Consider the following 7309-nt stretch of genomic DNA (forward strand, 5'->3'; position numbering starts at 1 on the left):
CTATTTTATACATAGTAGTGTATATATGTCAATCCCAATCTCCTAATTCCTCCCATCCCCCTTCCCTCCTTGGTAACCATACGTTTATTGTCTACGTCTGTGACTCTATTTCACAAATCTTTTATTTATTTGCAAATAAAAGATTATTTGCAAATAAGTTCATCTGTACCATTTTTCTAAATTCCACATATAAGCGATATTATACAATATTTATCTTTCTCTTTCTGACTTACTTCACTCTGTATGACAATCTCTAGGTCTATCCATGTTGCTGCAGATGGCATTATTTCATTCCTTTTCACGGCTGAGTAATATTTCATTGTATATATGTGCCAGATCTTCTTTATCCATTCCTCTGTTGATGGACATTTAGGTTGCTTCCATGTCCTGGCTATTGTAAATAGTGCGACAATCAACATTGGGGTGCATGCATCCTTTCGAATTATGATTTTCTCTGGATATATGCCCAGGAGTGGGATTGCTGGGTCATTTGGTAACTCTATTTTTAGTTTTCTAAAGAACCTCCATACTGTTCTCCATAGTGGCTGTACCAATAACCTCAATTTTAAATTGTCTGATTTTCCATTTCAAAAATAGCACATGGTAATCACATCATAATAGATGAAAGTAAAATAAATCTCCCATTGGCCCACCCTCCAGGGTCAGCCAGTATTAATAATTTTCTTTCTAGTCTTTTTCCTCTGCATAGTTTTTTATAGTGTATAGAAATCCATGCACAATGATTTTTAATAATGTCTATTTTTCAGCATGACAGTAATATATGCAATTGTAGAAGATATGCAAAATATAGAAAAAATATGAAGATTATAGATTAGAATCTCTCAACGATAACTGCTGCTAGTCAACACTTCAACATTATTTATAATTTTTATGTGTATATATTTTTACATGGAACAGTGATAAATTTGAGTATAATCAATATAGAGGTGCAGTTATGAGACTACTTCAGTCATTGGTATTGACTGAAGGGTTATTTGCTGGATCTTCTGGGTTGTATATACAGAAGGTTTCGGTGAGGGTGGAAACTAAATCTCTGCTTCAACAAGACGTTGCAAAATATGGTGATACGTCCGCACCAACAGTGAGCTTGGCGTTGTTCTGTAGCCTTTCTTGATAAGGTGGGAAGAAATTACTTGGTGACCTTGAACAGATTTTCCACTTCCTTGTTTATTTCCCTTGGTCCAGAGACCAAACTGAAATGACAGTATTAAAAATGTTCTCCTTTATCCTATTACTGTAACCAAGGAGGAATTTATCAGAGTGGCAGGGGTCGGGGAGCATATTTTTGTAGCATGAAAGCATAATAAAAAGTCAGAAGTGTTTTTTAATTTCAAAAAAAACCCTCTAAGATAGTTCTGGGGAGTGAGGAAGAGGACAAACCTCACCCAAAGCAATTTCGGTCTCATCTTCTTCTAATTAGATGGCTGTCAGTACTCTTTGGAGCGCTGATTCGTCAGGGTGGCCCCCTCTTGCCTAGTTTAGAAATAAATATTGAGGGACGAGATTGTACAAGTGAATATAGAGGTGGCTCTTGCACTTATGTATCTGTGTTACAAAGTTCCTTAACGACAGGAAGCGATGTAATTTAAAGGAAGAAATTGGCAATTAGTTAACTCTCCCTTTGATTTACACAGAGCCAGCAGTGGGTTTGATTGAGCTCCTTGAAATAATTAGAGAGTTCGGGGAAAGTCAGCCCCCTGCCAATGACACATGGTTTATGACCTCCCACGCCTCATCACCATTTCCAATATGACCCACCTCTGCTCAGGCACCAGCTTGCTCTTTTCCCCTTATGTAGTCATTCAAAAGTAGAGGCTGAGCTGATCTCCCTGGGCTATGCTCAGCCTTTAGTTTTTAATGACCGTGCAAGGGGAAAAGGGCAAGCTAGCTTGGTGCTTTGTGACCACCTAGAGGGGTGGGATAGGGAGGGTGGGAGGGAGACGCAAAAGGGAGGAGATATGGGGATATATGTATATGTATAGCTGATTCACTTTGTTATACAGCAGAAACTAACACAATATTGTAAAGCAATTATACTCCAATAAAGATGTTAAAAAAAAAAAGTAAAGGCTGAAAACCCTTCACCTCCCCCAGGGCAGAGCAGGATAAAGAAACTCAGACATCATCAGAACCTACTGCCCAGGGCTGATTATGTCCCCAGGGAAAGGCATCACTTCTAATCAGTTCTGAAAGCAGTGGCTATTTCCCTTCTACAGGGAAAACAAAATCACCCCTCTCTGGAGTTCTAAGGGATCCACTTAAGATTCCAGGGGGTTATAAAAGAAACTGTCTCAAAGGGAAAGACAGACAGGGAAGTGAAGCCCTCACAAAAGACAGCTTATTTGGAAGAAATGTTGTCCTTGGAAAGGTGACATTGAGATGCTGCCCTCAAGACACTGACGTTATGAGCGCAGCCATGATCAGTCAATCAGACCAAGTGCAGCTCTGCAATTACTAGCTGTGTGACCCTAGGTAACTCACTTGAGTTTTCTGGGCCTCAAATGTCTTATTTATCCAATGGGGCGTATTAATTCCACACCTTGGTGCATTGAATCGTTCAAATGAGAATAAATTCAAAATATCTACATATTATTATTGTTGTCAGGGTACACTACTGAGCAACACAGACGCGGATTATTACCTTGTGAAATTTAAAATTTAGTAAGAGAAATAAAACAAGTAGGCAAATTGACAGACTGCTGAGAAGAGGGGAGAGGGAGAGGAACCTGCACTGGGTGATGAGGGAAGAAGGTGGCAAACAGACCAGAACCTGAAGGATGAGAAAGTGCCAGTGATGTATAAAAGCTGGGGAAAATTCCAGGCCGACTATGCGGAGGTCCTATGGTAGATAAAATAGCTCAGTGAGTTGCAGAAAATAAAGCAAGATCAGTAGCTCTGGAACACAGTAAATGAGTGGAAGAGTAGTATGAAGTGGGGATGGAGAGAGATTCTGGAAGCTGCTTTTCTACCTTTCACTTGTGTTCTGGGATAGAAAGATTTGGATGTGACAGCCTGCACAGAACTGAAGAAAAATAACACAACAGCTCACATTCAACAATAACAAAGATATGTCCAGAGACTCAAATTCTAAAATTTGGCCTGACCGCCCTCAGCGGAATTTCAGATCCTTATCTATACTAAAACGACAACATTCCAACATTCTTCCACTAATAAAATATAAGATAAGAAATTAAGAGCATTGCATGATGACCATTGGAGACCATGATTTGATACCTAGGTCACTTGTCCAGACCTTCCAAATAGGCCCATCTCCAGTGGGGAAGGGTGGATCCCTGAGATTACTGTGAAAAGAAGTGTAAGCGATGGCATACAGCCCAGCTCTTTAATCTCAAGTCAAGAGTTAACCTCAAGCCTAACAGAGTTCGGCTGCATCTGCGACTTGTCCCTTCTGGCCATTCTCTGCTACGGGTTAACCAACCTGAGCACTTGATTCAGCCAGTTGCAAATGTTCTTGATGCATTGCTCACAGGCACCCCCATTAGGAAACTGTTTAAAAAATGGCGGCTGCCCAATCTGTACAGGAGACACATCTGTCTCTCTGGGGTATTGACGCGGAATTTCTCTTCTTTATTCTCTATAGCCCCACCCTGAATGGTCACACCCAAACCAGGAATAGTTGGATAACTCCCACATCTATCCGCTGGCTTTAACCTCTCTCCCACATATGGAAACTCTTTGCTGACCATCTCCTGGGTACCCCATTAGTCTATCCCACTGGCAAATTCAAGATATCCAGAGCAGAACTGACCACGTTTCCCCATGCCCATAAAGGTACTAACATCTACCAAACTACTTAAGCCAAAAAGCTTTTTTTTTTTTTTTTTAATTAAAAATTTTAATTAGCAACCTTGAGGGAAAAGAAAGTCACATCAGGACTTAGAGGCAATGGCAGAAACCCAAACCCAGCAGGTTTTCCCTGTCAGGCTGGGGCAGAGTTTAAACCAGGCCAGACCCACTCCAGCTCTGGCCACAGCCTGCTCGAAACATACTGGTCCCAGGTTCATTGGTTGCAAACTGGCTTTATTTCTCCCTCTTCCACATTCGGTCAATCATCAGTCGTCCCTATAGCTTCTACTGCTGAATACCTCTTGAGTCTTCCCCTCTTCCACCCAGCTTTCATCATTTCCTGCCTGAGTCCCCAGCTTCCCATCGGGCCCACCTGAATTTCTCCTCCACAAAAATCTCTCAGTGGTCTTTATCAAAGGCAAACCTAGCCACATATGTTTTTTGCTTATCCCTTATCCGCCAGCTTTCAAAACAGCGGTCAGATTCTCCAGCTTAGGACACAGGCCCTTCATGCTCTCTTTCCTGTCTCACTGGCTTGCTTTCTCCAGTCCCCTGCACACGCCTTTCACTCCAACTAAGCCATTCGAACCTCGCCCCACACACACCTTGTGGTTTATCTCCATTTACTTTTCTAGTTCTTCACTTAACTCCTTTCCATCCTTCAGGGTTCAGTTTAAGCCTTTCACCTCCCTCTATCTGGTGTAGCTGTGCTTCCTCCATGCCCCCAAAGCACCCTGTTCCTATTTGTACCGGCCACTCACCACACTGGGCTACGCTTACTGCTTTACCTGTTTGTCTCACTAAATCGATGCTAAGATCCCTCAGGAGAGAGAGCACCTTTTTGTTTCCCCAACACCTAGTACCACACACTGTGTAAACACATATGCAGAATATTCAGCCAGTAGGATATTAACTGTAAGCCAGAATAAGTGATCAGGAAACTATAAAATGTGTGGAAGAAGAATGAATTTGGGGTTTATCTGAGCATATTCCATGTACATATGTCTTCGATAGGAAGGGTATTCGTCAAGTGAAGCTATTGGAAAAGACGTATTTAGAACATGAGTTTTTTTTTCTACTCTTGTAGTCATTTTCCAGTGTAAACTATCCCCTCCGCCCCTGCCGCAGAGAACAACTACCTGATGCTGGTAAACACAGGGAAAATCATTGCAGAGAAACAGAACTCAGACGATTTGCAGAATGCAAATCTACAGTCTCAACTGAAATTCTGAAATCCACAAAGCTCTGAAAACAAAAGTTTTTTTAGAAACTCATTTGGGAGACTTCCCTGACAGTCCAGTGGTTGAGACTCCGTGCTTCCAAGGCAGGGGGCTTGGGTTCGATCCCTGGTCAGGGAGCTAAGATCCCACATGCCAAAAAAAAAAAAAAAACGAAAAACAAGAAACTCATTTGGCAGCAAAGCTGGCCTGACCTGAACTCAATTGACGCAAAACCTGAACCCAAGGGCAATTAAAGGTTGTTATTTATTGCATCCTCAGGACTACAATATAACTTTTTTTTCCCAACAATCCTTCTCCAATTTCACCCTAAAATCTAGTTAATAGGTTTTTTAAAAGTGACTTTATGATTTGTCCTCAAATTTCTGGTTCCATACCCTCACAATACTTTAAGACCTTTTCATTTTCTGTTCTTCAATTCCATACCTACCCCTAGTCAGAATGCGGTGTCCACTTCCGAGTTAATCTAAGAGAAGACCTTTCTTTACCCAGCTAAGTTCTGTTTAACGCACTGCTGAAATAGAATATTAAAAGAATGGAAATGAAATTACTTCTAGTGTCTTTGGGTGTTGAAACCATGGAAGGCACCGCTCACTCCAAAAAGATTTCTCAATCGCTCAAGTCTTTTAGGTTAAAAAAAATCTTCAAGTTTCTTACGTTCTGAATTAATTTCTTATTTAAAATAAAATTTTCCAGGTCCAAACTAAGTCTTTGGCCGGGGACTCCAACTTTATATCAGGAAAGAAACTCCAAATATCTTTTAAAAGTAAAACACAAACAAACAGAACCATTAAATAATAGAGGGAATATAGGAGACTTTTCTTACAACTTCAGAATAAGGAAGACCATTGTAACTATTATACCTTATGAAATTTAGAAACAATTTTTCAACAACTGACAGATTTGACTACATAAAAGTTAAAACTTTCTGCAAAGCAAAAACACCAAAAGCAAAATCAAAAGACAAAAAAAAAGCTTGAGGAAATTTTATATATTCATTTCATTAATACATAATGAAATTCTACAAACAGTGTAAAATAAATTAATAGAAAAGGCAAAAGATATGAATAAATAATTCACAGAAAAGGAAATACAAATAACATTCATAATGAGAAAAATGAAAATTAAAATATGTGGCATTATTTTTAATTTATCATATTGGTAACATTTTAAAATTTTGGAGACGGGCTTGTTGGCAAAGCAGTGGAGAAAACATGAACTCTTGTATGTTGCTAGTGAAAATGCAAATTGTAAGCTCGTATAGTGGCAATTTGGCAGTATATGTTGAAATTACAAATGCACATATCATTTGATGTAGCAATTTCACTTTCAGGAATTTATCATGCAGATTGTAAAAATGACACATGTAACGGTTATTCACTGCAGCATTGTTTGTAATGGAAAATAGAAATTCCCTTTATTTCCAGCAATATGGAGTTGGCTATCTATTATCATACATTCATTCAGTGGCTATACTGAACAGCTTTTTTTTTTTTCTAGGAATAAGGAAGCTCTTCGTGTACTGATATGGAAAGATATTCAAGATATATATATATATATTTGTGTGTGTGTGTGTGTGTGTGTGTGTGTGTGGTACGCGGGCATCTCACTGTCGTGGCCTCTCCCGTTGCCGAGCACAGGGTCCGGACGCACAGGCTCAGCGGCCATGGCTCACAGGCCCAGCCGCTCCGCGGCATGTGGGATCTTCCCGGACCGGGGCACGAACCCGTGTCCCCTGCATCGGCAGGCGGACTCTCAACCACTGCGCCACCAGGGAAGCCCTAGAATTTTATTTTTAAAACAAAAACCTGGTCATAATATTTCTTGCCTCGATCCTTTAATAGCGAGCTCCCTGTTACCTATAACATAAAGTCCATACAGCTTCCTTGCCCAGTATCCCAAGCCTCCAGGACCTGGCTCCTCTCCACCTTTGATCCATACCCCTCATCACTCCCCTAAACCTACCCTGCATGTTTCAACCATACCCTTCCATCCACTTCTGGAAGGTACCATGCTGTTTGTTCACTCCATGCCTTCACTCAGGGCATTCCCGTCAGCCTGAAAAGCCTTCCCCTGCCCTTTCCCCGTCTTCTGTCACTTACTGAGCCCCTAGTCATCTTTCTAAATCCAACTCAAAGGTAGCCGTCCCTGTTAAGCACTCCGGTCGCCCCCAGGTGGAATTGTCCATTGTACCCACCTCCTTTAGATCACAGGTAGCACTGACCAGTGTCTACTTGTTTAAT

This window comes from Neophocaena asiaeorientalis, unplaced genomic scaffold (assembly GCF_003031525.2).
Source record: "Neophocaena asiaeorientalis asiaeorientalis breed wild unplaced genomic scaffold, Neophocaena_asiaeorientalis_V1.1 scaffold59, whole genome shotgun sequence".
Taxonomy (NCBI): domain Eukaryota; kingdom Metazoa; phylum Chordata; class Mammalia; order Artiodactyla; family Phocoenidae; genus Neophocaena; species Neophocaena asiaeorientalis.